The 24,527-nt window shown below is 47.6% G+C and overlaps 1 pseudogene; it reads left to right on the top strand.

The window, feature by feature from the left end:
• The window catches only part of LOC139373935 (DNA annealing helicase and endonuclease ZRANB3-like), a 39,301-nt pseudogene that overhangs the window by 2,657 nt on the left and 12,117 nt on the right, over positions 1-24,527 (top strand).

Here is a 24,527-nt window from a genome sequence, read left to right as displayed (position 1 = left end):
ACTGGTCTAGTGATCTGGGTTCTTTAACCATGTGAGTCACTGGTCTAGTGATCTGGATTCTTTAACCATGTGAGTCACTGGTCTAGTGATCTGGGTTCTTTAACCATGTGAGGCACTGGTCTAGTGATCTGGGTTCTTTAACCATGTGAGGCACTGGTCTAGTGATCTGGGTTCTTTAACCATGTGAGGCACTGGTCTAGTGATCTGGGTTCTTTAACCATGTGAGGCACTGGTCTAGTGATCTTGGTTCTTTAACCATGTGAGGCACTGGTCTAGTGATCTGGGTTCTTTAACCATGTGAGTCACTGGTCTAGTGATCTGGGTTCTTTAACCATGTGAGGCACTGGTCTAGTGATCTGGGTTCTTTAACCATGTGAGGCACTGGTCTAGTGATCTGGGTTCTTTAACCATGTGAGGCACTGGTCTAGTGATCTGGGTTCTTTAACCATGTGAGTCACTGGTCTAGTGATCTGGGTTCTTTAACCATGTGAGTCACTGGTCTAGTGATCTGGGTTCTTTAACCATGTGAGGCTAGTGATCTGGGTTCTTTAACCATGTGAGGCACTGGTCTGGGTTCTTTAACCATGTGAGGCACTGGTCTAGTGATCTGGGTTCTTTAACCATGTGAGGCACTGGTCTAGTGATCTGGGTTCTTTAACCATGTGAGGCACTGGTCTAGTGATCTGGGTTCTTTAACGTGAGTGCAGATGGTGTTCTAACACTGGGAAGGTTTTGAATCCTAGCAATCATACTGCTACTGTATGCTTATGTCTGTCTAACAGTATAGACATGTAGGTGCATCATACATATTACTAAACGATAATGTATTATACATATTACTAAACGATAATGTAGTATACATATCACTAAACGATCATGTAGTATACATATTCTAAACGATCATGCATGATACATATTACTAAATTATAATGTATCACACATATTACTAAACAATAATGCATCAACCATATTACCAAACGATAAGGTATCACACATATTACCAAACAATAATGCATCACACATATTACTAAACAATAATGCATCACACATATTACTAAACAATAATGCATCACACATATTACTAAACAACAATGCATCATACATATTACTAAACGATAATGCATCATACATATCACTAAAAGATAATGATTTATACATATTACTAAATGATAATGCACCACACATATTACTAAACGATAATGAACCACATATATTACTAAACGATAATGCACCATGCATATCACTAAACGATAATGCACCATATATATTACTAAACGATAATGTGCCACACATATCACTAAACGATAATGCATCATATATATTACTAAACGATAATGCGCCATACATATTACTAAACAATAATGCATCATATTATCTGGAAACCATCTTAAACTGATATTATTTATGAATATAATGTGTTAGTTCTCTCTCTTAAAAGAGGTCTAAAGGGACAAAATGAACTCTGACATGATACTGTTAGATCAGATGAATGACAGGCTTTACAACAGATCAGAAGGACGGGCTTTACAACCGATCAGATGAATGACAGGCTTTACAACAGATCAGATGAAGGACAGGCTTTACAACAGATCAGATGAATGACAGGCTTTACAACAGATCAGATGAAGGACAGGCTTTACAGCAGATCAGAAGGACAGGCTTTACAACAGATCAGATGAAGGAAAGGCTTTACAACAGATCAGATGAATGACAGGCTTTACAACAGTCTCACCGTGACTCTATCCCTCCTCTCTGCAGTTTGAGAAGGACAAACAGCACGACATCCGTTCGTTCTTCTCTCCGGACGCGGGTAAAGAGAAGAAGAGGAAAAGAACAGAGGGTGAGGTTTGCCTTTCCCCCGTTACCCCCTCAGAGAAGGAGGGTTCTATAGATGTGGAGAACTCAGAGAGTGACAAGAAGAAAAACTACAACTCCCAAGATCCCCCTGACCTCCAGGACCTAGACTTCTCTCCCCTGGTGAAGAGGCTGCGGCTGCCCACCTCCACCCTCACCCCCAGCGCTACCCACAGCCCCAGGTCTCGTCTTGGGGGGAAAAGGAGGTCCCTCCATGGGGGAGAGACACCAGCAGCAGCCCCCTGTCCTCTCTGTTTACCCCCCGTCGGCTCTCTGAGAAAGGGACCCCGAAACCAAGGTTGAGACCCAGACCAGGACCACCAGATCAGGGGAAGGGAGATCAGTGGAGCTGTGGGGCCTGTACTTACTCCAACAACATCCTGCTCCTTTACTGTGAGGTGTGTGAGTCCCCACTCCACAGGCCCAGCACTGGTGAGTACACACACACACACACACACACACACGTTGGCAGGCGTAACATACACCAAGTCAGAAATAGACCAGCGTGACAACGTGTCTCTGCTAGATGACAACGAGTAGAAGAGGACGCAACACACTGTTCACCTGACTGTCAAGTGAGAAACAGTCACAAGGCCTGTTCTCGGTGTGCCGCGCGTCTCCAAGTTTACAAAGTAAAGTTGATGAATTGGCCCCGGCTGAAGTTAAAGTTCCCCAAGGCACTCTGGCTGACTATCTAATAGGACTGGGAGAAGGAAGGTAACTGTCTCTCCTCAAACACAGACACCTCCTGGTTCAGTTGGCAGTACCGGGGGAAAGTGGAGGGCGTAAAGAGGGGGGTGAAGGAGGGTTGAGATCAGTCCTCAGTCTTTAAAGGATTACCTGTTCTTCCATCCATCAAGACCGAGCGGCACAGGGAATTCACACAGCAGCATCCCTCCTGTCTGTCTCTCAGTAATAATAACCCAGAATAACCCTGCTACCTGCCTGGGTTGTTGCTCTGTAATGCTGGGTTGCTGCTCTGTAAGGCTGGGTTGCTGCTCTGTAAGGCTGGGTTGTTGCTCTGTAAGGCTGGGTTGTTGCTCTGTAAGGCTGGGTTGCTGCTCTGTAAGGCTGGGTTGCTGCTCTGTAAGGCTGGGTTGCTGCTCTGTAAGGCTGGGTTGTTGCTCTGTAAGGCTGGGTTGTTGCTCTGTAAGGCTGGGTTGTTGCTCTGTAAGGCTGGGTTGTTGCTCTGTAAGGCTGGGTTGTTGCTCTGTAAGGCTGGGTTGCTGCTCTGTAAGGCTGGGTTGCTGCTCTTTGCCAAGATAATCCATCGACCTATCAAGAATGATCATCACACAGGTGCAGCTTGTGCTGCGGACAATAAAAGGTCACTCTTAAATGTGCTGTTTTGTCACACAACACAATGCCACAGATATTTTGAGGGAGTGCGCATTTGGCCTACTGACTGCAAGAATATCCACCAGAGCTGTTGCCAGAGAGTTGAATGTTCATTTCTCAACCAGAAGCCGGCTCCAACTACGTTTTAGAGAATTTGGCAATATGTCCAAGCGGCCTCAGAACCGCAGACCACGTGTAACCACACCAGCCCAGGACCTCCACATCCGGCCTCTTCACCTGCGGGATCGTCTGAGACCAGCCCCCCCTGGACAGCTGATGAAACAGAGCAGTTTGTCTTTCTGTAACAAACCCCTGTGGGGGAAAACTCATTCTGATTGGCTGGGCCTGGCTCCTCAGTGGGTGGGCCTGGCTCCTCAGTGGGTGGGCCTGGCTCCTCAGTGGGTGGGCCTGGCTCCTCAGTGGCTGGGCCTGGCTCCTCAGTGGCTGGGCCTGGCTCCTCAGTGGGTGGGCCCATGGCTCCTCAGTGGGAGGGCCCATGGCTCCTCAGTGGGTGGGCCCGGCTCGTCAGTGGGTGGGCCCGGCTCGTCAGTGGGTGGGCCCGGCTCGTCAGTGGGTGGGCCTGGCTCCTCAGTGGGTGGGCCCATGGCTCCTCAGTGGGTGGGCCCATGGCTCCTCAGTGGGTGCGCCCATGGCTCCTCAGTGGGTGGGCCCATGGCTCCTCAGTGGGTGGGCCCATGGCTCCTCAGTGGGTGGGCCCATGGCTCCTCAGTGGGTGGGCCCCTGGCTCCTCAGTGGGTGGGCCCCTGGCTCCTCAGGGGGTGGGCCCAGGGCTCCTCAGTGGGTGGGCCTGGCTCCTCAGTGGGTGGGCCCATGGCTCCTCAGTGGGTGGGCCTGGCTCCTCAGTGGGTGGGCCCATGGCTTATGCCTCTGCCCAGTCATGTGAAATCTATAGATTAGGGCCTAATGAATTTATTTAAAATGACTGATTTCCTTATATGAACTGTAACTCAGTAAAATCGTTGAAATGGTTGCAGGTTGCTTTAACATTTATGTTCAGTAGAGTTATCAGGTAGAACAGAAATGCAGCAGTACTCAGGACCTCCAGGTGAGATCTGAATAGCGCTGGTGTAGGGGATGTTATACAGGCACCTGACTGTCTGTCAACACTAGAGGAGGGTGGTCTCAATCATAGAAATAGGATCACTAGAACATACATTGTATTTCTATGCTAGACTAGCTCGATCATCAAGGACTGATCAAACACACCATTACAATTGTGTTGTTTTTTTGTCTCACACACACACACACACACACACACACACAATCCGTTAACAAAATCCTCTCCATGTCATGCTTGACTGAGGTGTGTAATGTTTGATATCTAATCAGCAAACAAACACGGTTCTCTGTTGTGGAACTGCTGGCACCACAGGCAGCATGTTAGAAGGAGAATTTACCAGGCCGTCAGATCTGTAATGACAACCGAGGCAGAACAACAACTCTGATGGTATTAAGACTTCACATCTCTCAAAACATGACACTGTAATCACTGTCACCAAACAGGAAATGCTGAGAAAATAAGCACTATTATATCACAGCATTAGGAAATAAATGCATATTGCATTCAGACTTTTGACAAGGATCACTTTTTTAGAATCGTCAGGAGGATGTGTTGTTTGGCAGTCTAGTCTGAGGAGGACGTCTTGTTTGGCAGGAGGTAGTCTAGTCTGAGGAGGATGTCTTGTTTGGCAGGCAGCAGTCTGAGGAGGATGTCTTGTTTGGCAGGCAGTAGTCTAGTCTGAGGAGGATGTCTTGTTTGGCAGGCAGTAGTCTAGTCTGAGGAGGATGTCTTGTTTGGCAGGCAGTAGTCTAGTCTGAGGAGGATGTCTTGTTTGGCAGGCAGCAGTCTAGTCTGAGGAGGATGTCTTGTTTGGCAGGCAGCAGTCTAGTCTGAGGAGGATGTCTTGTTTGGCAGGCAGCAGTCTAGTCTGAGGAGGATGTCTTGTTTGGCAGGCAGCAGTCTAGTCTGAGGAGGATGTCTTGTTTGGCAGGCAGTAGTCTAGTCTGAGGAGGATGTCTTGTTTGGCAGGCAGCAGTCTAGTCTGAGGAGGATGTCTTGTTTGGCAGGCAGCAGTCTAGTCTGAGGAGGATGTCTTGTTTGGCAGGCAGCAGTCTAGTCTGAGGAGGATGTCTTGTTTGGCAGGCAGCAGTCTAGTCTGAGGAGGATGTCTTGTTTGGCAGGCAGTAGTCTAGTCTGAGGAGGATGTCTTGTTTGGCAGGCAGTAGTCTAGTCTGAGGAGGATGTCTTGTTTGGCAGGCAGCAGTCTAGTCTGAGGAGGATGTCTTGTTTGGCAGGCAGCAGTCTAGTCTGAGGAGGATGTCTTGTTTGGCAGGCAGCAGTCTAGTCTGAGGAGGATGTCTTGTTTGGCAGGCAGCAGTCTAGTCTGAGGAGGATGTCTTGTTTGGAAGGCAGCAGTCTAGTCTGAGGAGGATGTCTTGTTTGGCAGGCAGCAGTCTAGTCTGAGGAGGATGTCTTGTTTGGCAGGCAGTAGTCTAGTCTGAGGAGGATGTCTTGTTTGGCAGGCAGCAGTCTAGTCTGAGGAGGATGTCTTGTTTGGCAGGCAGCAGTCTAGTCTGAGGAGGATGTCTTGTTTGGCAGGCAGCAGTCTAGTCTGAGGAGGATGTCTTGTTTGGCAGGCAGCAGTCTGAGGAGGATGTCTTGTTTGGCAGGCAGCAGTCTGAGGAGGATGTCTTGTTTGGCAGGCAGCAGTCTGAGGAGGATGTCTTGTTTGGCAGGCAGCAGTCTAGTCTGAGGAGGATGTCTTGTTTGGCAGGCAGCAGTCTGAGGAGGATGTCTTGTTTGGCAGGCAGCAGTCTAGTCTGAGGAGGATGTCTTGTTTGGCAGGCAGCAGTCTGAGGAGGATGTCTTGTTTGGCAGGCAGCAGTCTGAGGAGAATGTCTTGTTTGGCAGGCAGTAGTCTAGTCTGAGGAGGATGTCTTGTTTGGCAGGCAGTAGTCTGAGGAGAATGTCTTGTTTTGCAGGCAGCAGTCTAGTCTGAGGAGGATGTCTTGTTTGGCAGGCAGTTGTCTAGTCTGAGGAGGATGTCTTGTTTGGCAGGCAGCAGTCTGAGGAGGATGTCTTGTTTGGCAGGAGGTAGTCTGAGGAGGATGTCTTGTTTGACAGGCAGTAGTCTAGTCTGAGGAGTATGTCTTGTTTGGCAGGCAGTAGTCTAGTCTGAGGAGGATGTCTTGTTTGGCAGTCTAGTCTGAGGAGGATGTCTTGTTTTGCAGGCAGCAGTCTAGTCTGAGGAGGATGTCTTGTTTGGCAGGCAGCAGTCTAGTCTGAGGAGGATGTCTTCTTTGGCAGGCAGTAGTCTAGTCTGAGGAGGATGTCTTGTTTGGCAGGCAGCAGTCTAGTCTGAGGAGGATGTCTTGTTTGGCAGGCAGCAGTCTAGTCTGAGGAGGATGTCTTGTTTGGCAGGCAGTAGTCTAGTCTGAGGAGGATGTCTTGTTTGGCAGGCAGCAGTCTAGTCTGAGGAGGATGTCTTGTTTGGCAGGCAGCAGTCTGAGGAGGATGTCTTGTTTGGCAGGAGGTAGTCTAGTCTGAGGAGGATGTCTTGTTTGGCAGGCAGCAGTCTGAGGAGGATGTCTTGTTTGGCAGGAGGTAGTCTGAGGAGGATGTCTTGTTTGGCAGTCAGCAGTCTAGTCTGAGGAGGATGTCTTGTTTGGCAGTCTAGTCTGAGGAGGATGTCTTGTTTGGCAGGCAGCAGTCTAGTCTGAGGAGGATGTCTTGTTTGGCAGGCAGTAGTCTAGTCTGAGGAGGATGTCTTGTTTGGCAGGCAGCAGTCTAGTCTGAGGAGGATGTCTTGTTTGGCAGGCAGCAGTCCAGTCTGAGGAGGATGTCTTGTTTGGCAGGCAGCAGTCTGAGGAGGATGTCTTGTTTGGCAGGCAGCAGTCTAGTCTGAGGAGGATGTCTTGTTTGGCAGGAGGTAGTCTAGTCTGAGGAGGATGTCTTGTTTGGCAGGCAGCAGTCTGAGGAGGATGTCTTGTTTGGCAGGCAGCAGTCTGAGGAGAATGTCTTGTTTTGCAGGCAGCAGTCTAGTCTGAGGAGGATGTCTTGTTTGGCAGGCAGTAGTCTAGTCTGAGGAGAATGTCTTGTTTGGCAGGCAGTAGTCTGAGGAGGATGTCTTGTTTGGCAGGCAGCAGTCTAGTCTGAGGAGAATGTCTTGTTTTGCAGGCAGCAGTCTAGTCTGAGGAGGATGTCTTGTTTGGCAGGCAGCAGTCTAGTCTGAGGAGGATGTCTTGTTTGGCAGGCAGCAGTCTAGTCTGAGGAGAATTGAGCTGCAGTCTCTGGTCCCCTCAGCTCGTTAGTTGTCGGGGCTCGGCGTCGGGCGCTGGGAAATTCAGGTGACATTTGAGAAAATCTATAAGAGGATGTCCTTTCAGAAACAAACCTTACAATGGAAACATCATGAATTAGTCTGTTAGTTCCAGTTCTTCCCCTGTTCGTCCACAACAAAACAAAACACGTTCAGGAGGTCACAATTTATCAAAGAAGGGGCCCATAATTGCCCACAGATGAAATTTGAGTTGATAATCAGTTACATATTGATGGCCCGTATCCTGCTCATTTTCAACATATCAGCAGCATTTTATTAGTTTTCACCATGTGTTACCAAGTCACAAATATTCCACACTGTCTGAGCAGAATGACAAGAATCTGTGTCTCTCAACCAGCAGCTGCTCACATTTGAATTCACACATGATTTTAGTGACTGTGTGACGCATTGCTTCTCTGCTCCCCTAGCAGGTCTTTGAACTACTTCCTGTAATCTTGGCCTTTGTACATTTCGCTGAACACAACTGTACAAAACTAATCTGTGTGGTTGTACATGTTTTCTACACGGATATGAACTGTTAGGCTACATGTACATCTATAAAGAACCTGGTGTTTTCCTCTTTTCCACCTCTCAGCTCCAGACATACAATCTACAGGTTCACCTGCTATGTCCCCAGGCTCCAGGCCTGATCAGTCCACCCCTAGAGAACACCCCTGGATCGTCCTCTCTGGGTCGGACAGCAAGCAGGAGGACCCCCCCTGTCCTGGTCCTGCCTCTCCCAGGACAACTGAACCACAGACGGACGGTCAACAGAGAGGGCTGGAGGAGAGACAGACAGACGGTCAACAGAGAGAGCAGGAGGAGGAGAGACAGACGGACGGTCAACAGAGAGGGCAGGAGGAGAGACAGACAGACGGTCAAGAGAGAGAGCAGGAGAAGGAGAGACAATCACCAGGAGAGGACCAGTCAGCCCCTCATGAGCACACTGATGGTAATCCAACTTTAATCTTCCCTTTCCTGCTACCCTCCTTTCCTTCTTCCCTCCTACATATCTGGGGGATATTGTCTGGGGTGAATAGTCACCCATATGTTGTAATGCTGTAATGCTATGTATCACTGAGGTAGTCATCAATATGCCGCCAGCTGCCTCCCTCCGTTGTGTGGTGATTGGGTAAGGGAGGGTGTGACTTATTATTGTTAGTATTATTATAGAAGGGGATTGTTTCTTCTCTTCACAGCCTTATGGGATTTAAACTGGCTCTAAACTAAAGGTTCATGAAATTGCTTTTATTTTGTGTATTTTGCATTTACCTCAAGTTTTTAATTGCTCTGAAAAACTCCATAAGAATGAGTCATATTATCCGTGTCTGTCTTGTCTGTCCTGTCTGTCCTGTCTGTCTGTCTCTACATGAATTAACACCCTCAACAGCACCAACCAGCTCCAGTCATCATAACACATCACACATTCTGATCCAGAAATATGTCCAGAAAAAAAGAACTGTGTTCTGTTAGTCCTGCCTTGTCTTGTCTTTCCCATTCGGGACTTTTCCTGAAGCTCATTTAATGGCCTTGTGTATGTCACTCACTTCTGATGGTGATGTGACACTAGTGGCTGGGTGTTCTATTTCCAGACAGACGTTCTTCAGTCTCAGGGTTCATGTGGAAGACTGCAGTGGACCAATAAAAGTGACCTTTGGGGGTTGGGGGGGGGGGGGGAGGAGGAGGAGGAGGAGGAGAGAGAGAGAGAGAGAGAGAGAGAGAGAGAGAGAGAGAGAGAGAGAGAGAGAGAGAGAGAGAGAGAGAGAGAGAGAGAGAGAGAGAGAGAGAGAGAGAGAGAGAGAGAGAGAGAGAGAGAGAGAGAGAGAGAGAGAGAGAGAGAGAGAGAGAGAGAGAGAGAGAGAGAGAGAGAGAGAGAGAGAGAGAGAGAGAGAGAGAGAGAGAGAGAGGGAGGGAGGGAGGGAGGGACGGTGAGCAGAGCCTTGCTGTTGAGAGAGGCCGCTGTAGGCAGACTATGTGCTCACTGCCCACAAAATGAGGTGGAAACTGAGCTGCACTTCCTAACCTCCTGCCCAATGTATGTCAATATTAGAGACACATATTTCCCTCAGATTACACAGATCCACAAATAATTAGAAAACAAATCCAATTTTGATAAACTCCCATATCTATTGGGTGAAATACTACAGTGTGACATCACAGCAGCAAGATGTGTGACCTGTTACCACAAGAAAAGGGCAACCAGTGAAGAACAAACACCATTGTAAATACAACCCATATTTATGTTTATTTATTTTCCCTTTTGTACTTTAACTATTTGTACATCGTGACATCACTCTATATAGACATAATATGACATTTGAAATGTCTTTATTCTTTTGTAAGGTCTGTGAGTGAAATGTTTACTGTTCATTTTTATTGTTTATTTAACTTTTTGTTTATTATCTACTTCACTTGCTTTGACAATGTTAACACGTGTTACCCATCGAGAGAGGGAGAGGATTCTAGAAGACAGGAAGGCATTAGATTCTAGACGACAGAGAGGCATTAGATTCTAGATGACAGAGAGGCATTAGATTCTAGAAGACAGGGAGACATTAGATTCTAGACAACAGGGAGGCATTAGATTCTAGATGACAGAGAGGCATTAGATTCTAGACGACAGAGAGGCATTAGATTCTAGATGACAGAGAGGCATTAGATTCTAGACGACAGAGAGGCATTAGATTCTAGACGACAGAGAGGCATTGGATTCTAGACGACAGAGAGGCATTAGATTCTAGATGACAGAGAGGCATTAGATTCTAGACGACAGAGAGGCATTAGATTCTAGACAACAGGGAGGCATTGGATTCTAGACGACAGAGAGGCATTAGATTCTAGACGACAGAGAGGGAGAGGATTCTAGACGACAGGGAGGCATTAGATTCTAGACGACAGAGAGGGAGAGGATTCTAGACGACAGAGAGGCATTAGATTCTAGACGACAGGGCGGCATTAGATTCTAGACGACAGGGAGGCATTAGATTCTAGACGACAGAGAGGCAATAGATTCTAGACGACAGAGAGGCATTAGATTCTAGACGACAGAGAGGCATTAGATTCTAGACAACAGGGAGGCATTGGATTCTAGACGACAGAGAGGCATTAGATTCTAGACGACAGAGAGGGAGAGGATTCTAGACGACAGGGAGGCATTAGATTCTAGACGACAGAGAGGGAGAGGATTCTAGACGACAGAGAGGCATTAGATTCTAGACGACAGGGCGGCATTAGATTCTAGACGACAGGGAGGCATTAGATTCTAGACGACAGAGAGGCAATAGATTCTAGACGACAGAGAGGCATTAGATTCTAGACGACAGAGAGGCATTGGATTCTAGACGACAGAGAGGCATTAGATTCTAGATGACAGAGAGGCATTAGATTCTAGACGACAGAGAGGCATTAGATTCTAGACAACAGGGAGGCATTGGATTCTAGACGACAGAGAGGCATTAGATTCTAGACGACAGAGAGGCATTAGATTCTAGACAACAGGGAGGCATTGGATTCTAGACGACAGAGAGGCATTAGATTCTAGACGACAGAGAGGGAGAGGATTCTAGACGACAGGGAGGCATTAGATTCTAGACGACAGAGAGGGAGAGGATTCTAGACGACAGAGAGGCATTAGATTCTAGACGACAGGGCGGCATTAGATTCTAGACGACAGGGAGGCATTAGATTCTAGACGACAGAGAGGCAATAGATTCTAGACGACAGAGAGGCATTAGATTCTAGACGACAGAGAGGCATTGGATTCTAGACGACAGAGAGGCATTAGATTCTAGATGACAGAGAGGCATTAGATTCTAGACGACAGAGAGGCATTAGATTCTAGACAACAGGGAGGCATTGGATTCTAGACGACAGAGAGGCATTAGATTCTAGACGACAGGGCGGCATTGGATTCTAGACGACAGAGAGGCATTAGATTCTAGACAACAGGGAGGCATTAGATTCTAGACGACAGAGAGGCAATAGATTCTAGACGACAGAGAGGCATTAGATTCTAGATGACAGAGAGGCATTGGATTCTAGACGACAGGGAGGCATTGGATTCTAGACGACAGGGAGGCATTAGATTCTAGACAACAGGGAGGCATTCGATTCTAGACGACAGGGAGGCATTGGATTCTAGACGACAGAGAGGCATTCGATTCTAGACGACAGGGAGGCATTCGATTCTAGACGACAGGGAGGCATTAGATTCTAGACGACAGGGAGGCATTAGATTCTAGACGACAGAGAGGGAGAGGATTCTAGACAACAGGGAGGCATTAGATTCTAGACGACAGAGAGGCATTGGATTCTAGACGACAGGGAGGCATTTGATTCTAGATGACAGAGAGGCATTGGATTCTAGACGACAGAGAGGCATTGGATTCTAGACGACAGGGAGGCATTAGATTCTAGACGACAGAGAGGGAGAGGATTCTAGACAACAGGGAGGCATTAGATTCTAGACGACAGAGAGGCATTGGATTCTAGACGACAGGGAGGCATTAGATTCTAGACGACAGAGAGGGAGAGGATTCTAGACGACAGGGAGGCATTAGATTCTAGACGACAGGGAGGCATTAGATTCTAGACGACAGAGAGGGAGAGGATTCTAGACGACAGAGAGGGAGAGGATTCTAGACGACAGGGAGGGAGAGGATTCTAGACAACAGGGAGGCATTAGATTCTAGACGACAAGGAGGCATTAGATTCTAGACGACAGGGAGGCATTAGATTCTAGACGACAGGGAGGCATTAGATTCTAGACGACAGAGAGGCATTGGATTCTAGACGACAGGGAGGCATTAGATTCTAGACGACAGGGAGGCATTAGATTCTAGACGACAGGGAGGCATTAGATTCTAGACGACAGAGAGGCATTAGATTCTAGACGACAGGGAGGCATTAGATTCTAGACGACAGGGAGGCATTAGATTCTAGACGACAGGGAGGCATTAGATTCTAGACGACAGAGAGGCATTAGATTCTAGACGACAGGGAGGCATTAGATTCTAGACGACAGGGAGGCATTAGATTCTAGACGACAGGGAGGCATTAGATTCTAGACGACAGGGAGGCATTAGATTCAAGACGACAAGGAGACATAAGATTCTAGACGACAGAGAGGCATTGGATTCTAGACGACAGGGAGGCATTAGATTCTAGATGACAGAGAGGCATTAGATTCTGGACCACAGAGAGGCATTAGATTCTGGACCACAGAGAGGCATATATATCCTGTCTGATCTAACTAAAGCTGCTGTCGTCACCTAGATAGATATCCTGTCTGTTCTAACTAAAGCTGCTGTCGTCCACCTAGATAGATATCCTGTCTGTTCTAACTAAAGCTGCTGTCGTCCACCTAGATAGATATCCTGTCTGTTCTAACTAAAGCTGCTGTCGCCCACCTAGATAGATATCCTGTCTGTTCTAACTAAAGCTGCTGTCGCCCACCTAGATAGATATCCTGTCTGTTCTAACTAAAGCTGCTGTCGCCCACCTAGATAGATATCCTGTCTGTTCTAACTAAAGCTGCTGTCGTCCACCTAGATAGATATCCTGTCTGTTCTAACTAAAGCTGCTGTCGCCCACCTAGATAGATATCCTGTCTGTTCTAACTAAAGCTGCTGTCGCCCACCTAGATAGATATCCTGTCTGTTCTAACTAAAGCTGCTGTCGCCCACCTAGATAGATATCCTGTCTGTTCTAACTAAAGCTGCTGTCTTCCACCTAGATAGATATCCTGTCTGTTCTAACTAAAGCTGCTGTCGCCCACCTAGATAGATATCCTGTCTGTTCTAACTAAAGCTGCTGTCTTCCACCTAGATAGATATCCTGTCTGTTCTAACTAAAGCTGCTGTCGCCCACCTAGATAGATATCCTGTCTGTTCTAACTAAAGCTGCTGTCTTCCACCTAGATAGATATCCTGTCTGTTCTAACTAAAGCTGCTGTCGCCCACCTAGATAGATATCCTGTCTGTTCTAACTAAAGCTGCTGTGTACTGTGACTGTCCCTCCTAGATAGATATCCTGTCTGTTCTAACTAAAGCTGCTGTCGTCCACCTAGATAGATATCCTGTCTGTTCTAACTAAAGCTGCTGTCTTCCACCTAGATAGATATCCTGTCTGTTCTAACTAAAGCTGCTGTCGTCCACCTAGATAGATATCCTGTCTGTTCTAACTAAAGCTGCTGTCGTCACCTAGATAGATATCCTGTCTGTTCTAACTAAAGCTGCTGTTGTCACCTAGATAGATATCCTGTCTGTTCTAACTAAAGCTGCTGTCGTCCACCTAGATAGATATCCTGTCTGTTCTAACTAAAGCTGCTGTGTGCTGTGACTGTCCCTCCTAGATAGATATCCTGTCTGTTCTAACTAAAGCTGCTGTGTACTGTGACTGTCCCTCCTAGATAGATATCCTGTCTGTTCTAACTAAAGCTGCTGTGTACTGTGACTGTCCCTCCTAGATAGATATCCTGTCTGTCCTAACTAAAGCTGCTGTGTACTGTGACTGTCCCTCCTAGATAGATATCCTGTCTGTTCTAACTAAAGCTGCTGTGTACTGTGACTGTCCCTCCTAAATGTATTATGGAGTCTGATTTCCACCTAGATAGATATCCTGTCTGTTCTAACTAAAGCTGCTGTCGTCCACCTAGATAGATATCCTGTCTGTTCTAACTAAAGCTGCTGTGTACTGTGACTGTCCCTCCTAGATAGATATCCTGTCTGTTCTAACTAAAGCTGCTGTGTACTGTGACTGTCCCTCCTAGATAGATATCCTGTCTGTTCTAACTAAAGCTGCTGTGTACTGTGACTGTCCCACCTAGATAGATATCCTGTCTGTTCTAACTAAAGCTGCTGTGTACTGTGACTGTCCCACCTAGATAGATATCCTGTCTGTTCTAACTAAAGCTGCTGTGTACTGTGACTGTCCCTCCTAGATAGATATCCTGTCTGTTCTAACTAAAGCTGCTGTGTACTGTGACTGTCCCTCCTAGATAGATATCCTGTCTGTTCTAACTAAAGCTGCTGTCGCCCACCTAGATAGATATCCTGTCTGTTCTAACTAAAGCTGCTGTGTACTGTGACTGTCCCACCTAGATAGATATCCTGTCTGTTCTAACTAAAGCTGCTGTGTACTGTGACTGTCCCTCCTAGATAGATATCCTGTCTGTTCTAACTAAAGCTGCTGTGTACTGTGACTGTCCCTCCTAGATAGATATCCTGTCTGTTCTAACTAAAGCTGCTGTCGCCCACCTAGATAGATATCCTGTCTGTTCTAACTAAAGCTGCTGTGTACTGTGACTGTCCCTCCTAGATAGATATCCTGTCTGTTCTAACTAAAGCTGCTGTGTGCTGTGACTGTCCCTCCTAGATAGATATCCTGTCTGTTCTAACTAAAGCTGCTGTGTACTGTGACTGTCCCACCTAGATAGATATCCTGTCTGTTCTAACTAAAGCTGCTGTGTACTGTGACTGTCCCTCCTAGATAGATATCCTGTCTGTTTTAACTAAAGCTGCTGTGTACTGTGACTATCCCTCATAGATGTATTATGGAGTCTGATTTCCTCCTATTGACCTTTTCTTGCAGGCGTTGTGATCATTAGGGAGCCTCACCCCTCGACCGTAGTGACCTTTCTCCTCTCTCCCTCCCTGCAGCCCAGACACACAGTGTATTTAGTCCTGCTGATGGTGATTCTACGGCCAGTCTGCCACTGTACCCCAACATGAAGTTCTGCGCCAGCAAGAACACTGAGCGTATCTACCTTTACTCCCAGGTACATGATGATGCTGCTACTCTGTACTCTACACTCCTCCTTCCTCGTCCCCTCTCGCCTCCTCGTCCCCTCTCTTCCTTCCCCTCTCTCCTCTTCCTCCTCTCTCCTACTCCTTCCCCTCTCTCCTCTTCCTTCTCCCTCCTCCTCCTTCCCTTCTCTCCTCTTCCTCCTTCCCCTCTCTCCTCTTCCTCCTCTCTCCTACTCCTTCCCCTCTCTCCTCTTTCTCCTCTCTCCTACTCCTTCTCCTCTCTCCTCTTCCTCCTCCCTCCTCCTCCTTCCCCTCTCTCCTCTTCCTCCTCTCTCCTCCTCCTTCCCCTCTCTCCTCTTCCTCCTCTCTCCTACTCCTTCCAATCTCTCCTCATCCTCCTTCCCCTCTCTCCTCATCCTCCTTCCCCTCTCTCCTCATCCTCCTCCCTCCTCCTCCTTCCCCTCTCTCCTCTTCCTCCTCCCTCCTCCTCCTTCCCCTCTCTCCTCATCCTCCTCCTCCTTCCCCTCTCTCCTCTTCCTCCTCCCTCCTCCTCCTTCCCCTCTCTCCTCTTCCTCCTCCTTCCCTTCTCTCCTCTTCCTCCTCCCTCCTCCTCCTTCCCCTCTCTCCTCTTCCTCCTCCCTCCGCCTCCTGCCCCTCTCTCCTCATCCTCTTTCTCCTTCCCCTCTCTCCTCTTCCTCCTCCCTCCTCCTCCTTCCCCTCTCTCCTCATCCTCCTCCTCCTTCCCCTCTCTCCTCTTCCTCCTCCCTCCTCCTTCCCCTCTCTCCTCTTCCTCCTCCCTCCTCCTCCTTCCCCTCTCCTCTTCCTCCTCCCTCCTCCTCCTTCCCCTCTCTCCTCATCCTCCTCCTCCTTCCCCTCTCTCCTCTTCCTCCTCCCTCCTCCTCCTTCCCCTCTCTCCTCATCCTCCTCCTCCTTCCCCTCTCTCCTCTTCCTCCTCTCTCCTCCTCCTTCCCCTCTCTCCTCTTCCTCCTCCCTCCTCCTCCTTCCCCTCTCTCCTCTTCCTCCTCCCTCCTCCTCCTTCCCCTCTCTCCTCTTCCTCCTCCTTCCCCTCTCTCCTCTTCCTCCTCCCTCCTCCTCCTTCCCCTCTCTCCTCTTCCTCCTCTCTCCTCCTCCTTCCCCTCTCTCCTCTTCCTCCTCTCTCCTCCTCCTTCCCCTCTCTCCTCTTCCTCCTCCTTCCCTTCTCTCCTCTTCCTCCTCCTTCCCCTCTCTCCTCTTCCTCCTCTCTCCTCCTTCCCCTCTCCTCCTCCTCTTACTTCTCCTCTTCCTCCTCCCTCCTCCTCCTCCCCCTCTCTCCTCTTCCTCCTCTCTCCTCCTCCTTCATTTCCCCTCTTTAATACCTGTAGTCCAATATGTCTTTGAAATGAGTGACCAATTGAAATGGAAATGTAATATTTTCTGTGACAGACCTCTTATGTACCATCAAAGGATAAGCATCTTATCTACCTTCTTCAACATAACAATACCCTTTTAAGGCATAAATCAGACGTGGTTTACCCTTGTAAATCATGTCTGATTTGATTCATCCTAGGCCATTCACATTATTCAGAAATGGATTGAATCAACTGCTAAATGAAAATGGGATCAGATTTGTCAATCTGGGTGAAATGTAAAGTATTACGTATGAGGAATTGGCTTACAGCTGAAGTGTGTGAATGTGTCTTATCTATTCTCTGTGTCTCTCCCTTCATCAGGAGGACAGTCCACTGCACTGGAATTTCATTCCTCTGGACATTAAACTGGACAGCTGGGAGGACCTGCCTGAAGCCTTCAGACGCAGAGAGAACAGGACACAGGTCGGTTTGTTTGACCCGCAAGTAGACAACACTGTGGTCTAGTCACAGGAGGTCACCTAGAGGTAGACAACACTGTAGTCTAGTCACAGGAGGTCACCTAGAGGTAGACAACACTGTAGTCACAGGAGGGAAGCTGTCACCTAGAGGTAGACATCACTGTAGTCTAGTCACAGGAGGTCACCTAGAGGTAGACATCACTGTAGTCTAGTCACAGGAGGTCACCTAGAGGTAGACAACACTGTGGTCTAGTCACAGGAGGTCACCTAGAGGTAGACAACACTGTAGTCTAGTCACAGGAGGTCACCTAGAGGTAGACATCACTGTAGTCTAGTCACAGGAGGTCACCTAGAGGTAGACATCACTGTAGTCTAGTCACAGGAGGTCACCTAGAGGTAGACAACACTGCAGTCTAGTCACAGGAGGTCACCTAGAGGTAGACAACACTGTAGTCTAGTCACAGGAGGTCACCTAGAGGTAGACAACACTGTAGTCTAGTCACAGGAGGTCACCTAGAGGTAGACAACACTGTAGTCACTACAGGGAAGCTGTCACCTAGAGGTAGACATCACTGTAGTCTAGTCACAGGAGGTCACCTAGAGGTAGACATCACTGTAGTCTAGTCACAGGAGGTCACCTAGAGGTAGACAACACTGTAGTCTAGTCACAGGAGGTCACCTAGAAGTAGACAACACTGTAGTCTAGTCACAGGAGGTCACCTAGAGGTAGACATCACTGTAGTCTAGTCACAGGAGGTCACCTAGAGGTAGACAACACTGTAGTCTAGTCACAGGAGGTCACCTAGAGGTAGACAACACTGTAGTCTAGTCACAGGAGGTCACCTAGAGGTAGACAACACTGTAGTCTAGTCACAGGAGGTCACCTAGAGGTAGACAACACTGTAGTCTAGTCACAGGAGGTCACCTAGAGGTAGACAACACTGTAGTCTAGTCACAGGAGGTCACCTAGAGGTAGACATCACTGTAGTCTAGTCACAGGAGGTCACCTAGAGGTAGACAACACTGTAGTCTAGTCACAGGAGGTCACCTAGAGGTAGACAACACTGTAGTCTAGTCACAGGAGGTCACCTAGAGGTAGACAACACTGTAGTCTAGTCACAGGAGTTCACCTAGAGGTAGACAACACTGTAGTCACAGGAGGTCACCTAGAGGTAAACAACACTGTAGTCACAGGAGGTCACCTAGAGGTAGACAACACTGTAGTCTAGTCACAGGAGTTCACCTAGAGGTAGACAACACTGTAGTCACAGGAGGTCACCTAGAGGTAGACAACACTGTAGTCTAGTCACAGGAGTTCACCTAGAGGTAGACAACACTGTAGTCACAGGAGGTCACCTAGAGGTAGACATCACTGTAGTCTAGTCACAGGAGTTCACCTAGAGGTAGACAACACTGTAGTCACAGGAGGTCACCTAGAGGTAGACAACACTGTAGTCTAGTCACAGGAGTTCACCTAGAGGTAGACAACACTGTAGTCACAGGAGTTCACCTAGAGGTAAACAACACTGTAGTCACAGGAGGTCACCTAGAGGTAGACAACACTGTAGTCTAGTCACAGGAGTTCACCTAGAGGTAGACAACACTGTAGTCACAGGAGGTCACCTAGAGGTAGACATCACTGTGGTCTAGTCACAGGAGGTCACCTAGAGGTAGACATCACTGTAGTCACAGGAGGGAAGCTGTCACCTAGAGGTAGACATCACTGTAGTCTAGTCACAGGAGGTCACCTAGAGGTAGACAACACTGTAGTCTAGTCACAGGAGGTAACCTAGACGTAGACAACACTGTAGTCACTACAGGGAAGCTGTCACCTAGAGGTAGACATCACTGTAGTCTAGAGGTAGACATCACTGTAGTCTAGTCACAGGAGGCAAGCTGTCATCTAGAGGTAGACATCACTGTAGTCACTACAGGGAAGCTGTCACCTAGAGGTAGACATCACTGTAGTCTAGAGTTAGACATCACTGTAGTCTAGTCACAGGAGGCAAGCTGTCATCTAGAGGTAGACATCACTGTAGTCACTACAGGGAAGCTGTCACCTAGAGGTAGACATCACTGTAGTCTAGTCACAGGAGGGAAGCTGTCACCTAGAGGTAGACATCACTGTAGTCACTACAGGGAAGCTGTCACCTAGAGGTAGACATCACTGTAGTCTAGTCACAGGAGGGAAGCTGTCACCTAGAGGTAGACATCACTGTAGTCACTACAGGGAAGCTGTCACCTAGAGGTAGACATTTTAAAGGCACCTTCATTTAAAGGCTCAGTCATTTAAAGGCTCAGTCATTTAAAGGATCAGTCATTTAAAGGCTCAGTCATTTAAAGGCTCAGTCATTTAAAGGCTCAGTCATTTAAAGGCTCAGTCATTTAAAGGCTGAGTCATTTAAAGGCTAAGTCATTTAAAGGCTCAGTCATTTAAAGGCTCAGTCATTTAAAGTGGTGTTGATGTGACTCTCTGTGTGGGTCAGGTATAAAGGTTTAAAGTGGTGTTGATGTGACTATCTGTGTGGGTCAGGTATTAAGGTTTAAAGTGGTGTTGTGACTCTCTGTGTGGGTCAGGTACTGAGGTTTAAAGTGGTGTTGTGACTCTCTGTGTGGGTCAGGTACTGAGGTTTGTTCAGCAGTGGAGCACTCTGACAGCCATGAAGCAGAGACTGATCCGCCGCAGTGGTCTCCTGTTCTGCAGCCCAGTCCTGGTCCTGGACCAACTGACCAGCACCCAGCGCAAACACAGCAGCACCAAGAGGTAGGTGGGGGGGGGGGGGGGGGTTGAACCTGTCCTATGTCTCCACCCTGCTGTGTTGGTGCCCAGACGGCATCAGTTAATCACAGATTCATCCTGGTGGGTGTCTCAAGAGCCAATCACAGTGGACGTAGGAGGAAAGCATTTGACAGAATGTGGGATTTATTCGCTAATCAAGGTTTGCCCCATTGACTGCACATCAAGCTGATTTCCAGAGATGATATGTTGGTTAAAGACTTCATGCTGAGAAAGTATGGTAGAAACAAAGTCCAACTGGGAACCCTGGTTCCTACAGAGGTAGAGATTCACACTGTAACTGAGCTAATAAAATACAGGAGTAAGGAGATGGATGGGAAGGTGATTAGTGTTTAGTAAAGAGATGGATGGGAAGGTGATTATCCTGTAGTAGGAAGGTGATTATCTTGTAGTAATGAGATGGATGGGAAAGTGATTATCTTGTAGTGAGGAGATGGATGGGAAGGTGATTATCCTGTAGTAAGGAGATGGATGGGAAGGTGATTATCCTGTAGTAAGGAGATGGATGGGAAGGTGATTATCATGTAGTAAGGAGATGGATGGGAAGGTGATTATTGTGTAGTAAGGAAATGGATGGGAAGGTGATTATCCTGTAGTAAGGAGATGGATGGGAAGGTGATTATCCTGTAGTAAGGAGATGGATGGGAAGGTGATTATTGTGTAGTAAGGAAATGGATGGGAAGGTGATTAACCTGTAGTAAGGAGATGGATGGGAAGGTGATTATCTTGTAGTAAGGAAATGGATGGGAAGGTGATTATCCTGTAGTAGGAAGGTGATTAACCTGTAGTAAGGAGATGGATGGGAAGGTGATTATCCTGTAGTAAGGAAATGGATGGGAAGGTGATTAACCTGTAGTAAGGAGCTGGATGGGATGGTGATTATCCTGTAGTAGGAAGGTGATTATCTTGTAGTAAGGAGATGGATGGGAAGGTGATTATCCTGAGGTTAGTTAAACTCTGCTGTAGTGTTGTGCTGGGTTGTCCTGAAGGATCAGGGCCGTCTTCACAAAGGGACTCAGAGTAGGAGTGCTGCTGATATAGGATCAGTTTAGCCTTTTAGACACACACACACACACACACACACACACACACACACACACACACACTCACACCCCTCCGCCCAACACCTCTCAGGTACTACTGTCAGCTGGACCTGGCTTTCATGTCCTTTCATCCAGCCTCTCTACACTGGGCTGTTTGAAGCCCAACAGTCCCCTCACCCCTTCTTTCTTTCATGCAAATCTGCCCCTTCCTCTCTTCTTCTTCCTCCTCCTCCTCCTTTCTTCAAGATTCCTCCTCTTTGATGTGTCCCCTTCCTCTCCTCATCCAGCTATCTGACCTTACTCTTCCTCCTCCTTCTCATCCTTCCTCCCCCCAGGTAACTTCCTCCTCCCTCCCTGCCTGCCTGCCTCCCTCCATCCTAACCAAACTCCCACTCTCCTCCCCATCCCTCCGTTCTGGTACCTAACCATACTCTTCCTCCCTCCATCCAGGTATCTAACCATACTCTTCCTCCCTCCATCCAGGTACCTAACCATACTCTTCCTCCCTCCATCCAGGTATCTAACCATACTCTTCCTCCCTCCATCCAGGTACCTAACCATACTCTTCCTCCCTCCATCCAGGTATCTAACCATACTCTTCCTCCCTCCATCCAGGTATCTAACCATACTCTTCCTCCCTCCATCCAGGTATCTAACCATACTCTTCCTTCCTCCATCCAGGTATCTAACCATACTCTTCCTCCCTCCATCCAGGTATCTAACCATACTCTTCCTCCCTCCATCCAGGTATCTAACCATACTCTTCCTCCATCCATCCAGGTATCTAACCATACTCTTCCTTCCTCCATCCAGGTATCTAACAATACTCTTCCTCCCTCCATCCAGGTACCTAACCATACTCTTCCTCCCTCCATCCAGGTACCTAACCATACTCTTCCTCCCTCCATCCAGGTATCTAACCATACTCTTCCTCCCTCCATCCAGGTACCTAACCATACTCTTCCTCCCTCCATCCAGATATCTAACCATACTCTTCCTCCCTCCATCCAGGTATCTAACCATACTCTTCCTCCCTCCATCCAGGTACCTAACCATACTCTTCCTCCCTCCATCCAGGTATCTAACCATACTCTTCCTCCCTCCATCCAGGTATCTAACCATACTCTTCCTTCCTCCATCCAGGTATCTAACCATACTCTTCCTCCCTCCATCCAGGTACCTAACCATACTCTTCCTCCCTCCATCCAGGTACCTAACCATACTCTTCCTCCCTCCATCCAGGTATCTAACCATACTCTTCCTCCCTCCATCCAGGTACCTAACCATACTCTTCCTCCCTCCATCCAGGTATCTAACCATACTCTTCCTCCCTCCATCCAGGTATCTAACCATACTCTTCCTCCCTCCATCCAGGTACCTAACCATACTCTTCCTCCCTCCATCCAGGTATCTAACCATACTCTTCCTCCCTCCATCCAGGTATCTAACCATACTCTTCCTCCCTCCATCCAGGTACCTAACCATACTCTTCCTCCCTCCATCCAGGTACCTAACCATACTCTTCCTCCCTCCATCCAGGTACCTAACCATACTCTTCCTCCCTCCATCCAGGTACCTAACCATACTCTTCCTCCCTCCATCCAGGTATCTAACCATACTCTTCCTCCCTCCATCCAGGTATCTAACCATACTCTTCCTCCCTCCATCCAGGTATCTAACCATACTCTTCCTCCCTCCATCCAGGTATCTAACCATACTCTTCCTCCCTCCATCCAGGTATCTAACCATACTCTTCCTTCCTCCATCCAGGTATCTAACCAAAGAAGATGTGTCCCAGGCCTCTCTCAGTAAGGCCCAGTGTGATGGAGGAACTGTTCGCACGATCAACAAGGAGATCTTCTTCACCAAGAGCAGAACTGCCTCTATGTCACGACCCAACACCTCTGCCTCCGTCCCAGAGAAGTAGGTCTCCAGTCTCCTAGAGAGTCATAGCAACACTAGTTCACAGTGCCAAACTTTCTCCTCCACATTGAAATGATATTACATTGAAAGACCACGGTATGTCCTGTCTGTACAATTTGTTGTTCAATACCCAAGGAACTAAATGTGTCCTCACTTTACCACAGAGTGACCAGGCTATAATCCACTGTTTTAGAGGCTATGGGACCAGTGAGTGTTTACCACAGAGCGACCAGGCTATAATCCACTGTTTTAGAGGCAATTGACTGAAGGCTGGTTGGATAGATGGAGCACATCGCTATGGTAACCACCACAGGGACTGGCTGGGTGAGATAGAAAGAGTGAGTCTTGCTGATTGGTTCGAGGATCATCGGGGGCGCTCCAGAGAGCCGTGTCCCATCTGTTCCCTAACGTGCGAACAGGCAAGTACCCTGGTGGAGCGCTGTAAGAAACACATCCACACTGTGGCAGTGGTCCAGGCTCACCTTCCTCTCCCTCTGCTTCTCCAGCCAGGAGGAGGACTCACACAGACAACAACCATATGTCCCAGCTCCCCAAAGCCATGCTTAGATGTTCCTATTGAATGAATGCCTTGTAACTGTATAGTAATACAGTAGCTTCCACACACTGGTTGAATCAACGTTGAATCAACGTTGTTTCAAATCTAAGTTTATTTGTCACGTGCGTTGACTACAACAGGTAGTCAACAACCTTACAGTGAAATGCTGACTTACAGGCTCTAACCAATAGTGCAGAAAAGGTATTAGGTGAACAATAGGTAAGATAAGAAATAAAACAACAGTGAAAAAGACAGTGAAAAATAACAGTAGTGAGGCTATAAGTAGCTAGGCTCTATACAGTAGCTAGGCTCTATACAGTAGCTAGGCTCTATACAGTAGCTAGGCTCTATACAGTAGCCAGGCTCTATACAGTAGCGAGGCTCTATACAGTAGCTAGGCTCTATACAGTAGCTAGGCTCTATACAGTAGCTAGGCTCTATACAGTAGCTAGGCTCTATACAGTAGCTAGGCTCTATACAGTAGCTAGGCTCTATACAGTAGCTAGGCTCTATACAGTAGCTAGGCTCTATACAGTAGCTAGTCTATATACAGTAGCTAGGCTCTATACAGTAGCTAGGCTCTATACAGTAGCTAGGCTCTATACAGTAGCTAGGCTCTATACAGTAGCTAGGCTCTATACAGTAGCTAGGCTCTATACAGTAGCTAGGCTCTATACAGTAGCTAGGCTCTATACAGTAGCTAGGCTCTATACAGTAGCTAGTCTATATACAGTAGCTAGGCTCTATACAGTAGCTAGTCTATATACAGTAGCTAGTCTATATACAGTAGCTAGTCTATATACAGTAGCTAGTCTATATACAGTAGCTAGGCTCTATACAGTAGCTAGGCTATATACAGTAGCTAGTCTATATACAGTAGCTAGGCTCTATACAGTAGCTAGGCTATATACAGTAGCTAGTCTATATACAGTAGCTAGGCTCTATACAGTAGCTAGTCTATATACAGTAGCTAGGCTCTATACAGTAGCTAGTCTATATACAGTAGCTAGGCTATATACAGTAGCTAGGCTCTATACAGTAGCGAGACTCTATACAGTAGCTAGTCTATATACAGTAGCTAGGCTCTATACAGTAGCTAGTCTATATACAGTAGCTAGGCTCTA

The sequence above is a fragment of the Oncorhynchus clarkii genome, chromosome 18 (genome assembly GCF_045791955.1).
Source record: "Oncorhynchus clarkii lewisi isolate Uvic-CL-2024 chromosome 18, UVic_Ocla_1.0, whole genome shotgun sequence".
In the NCBI taxonomy this organism is placed as follows: Eukaryota; Metazoa; Chordata; class Actinopteri; order Salmoniformes; family Salmonidae; genus Oncorhynchus; species Oncorhynchus clarkii.
This window is presented reverse-complemented; position numbering and strand designations above follow the sequence as displayed.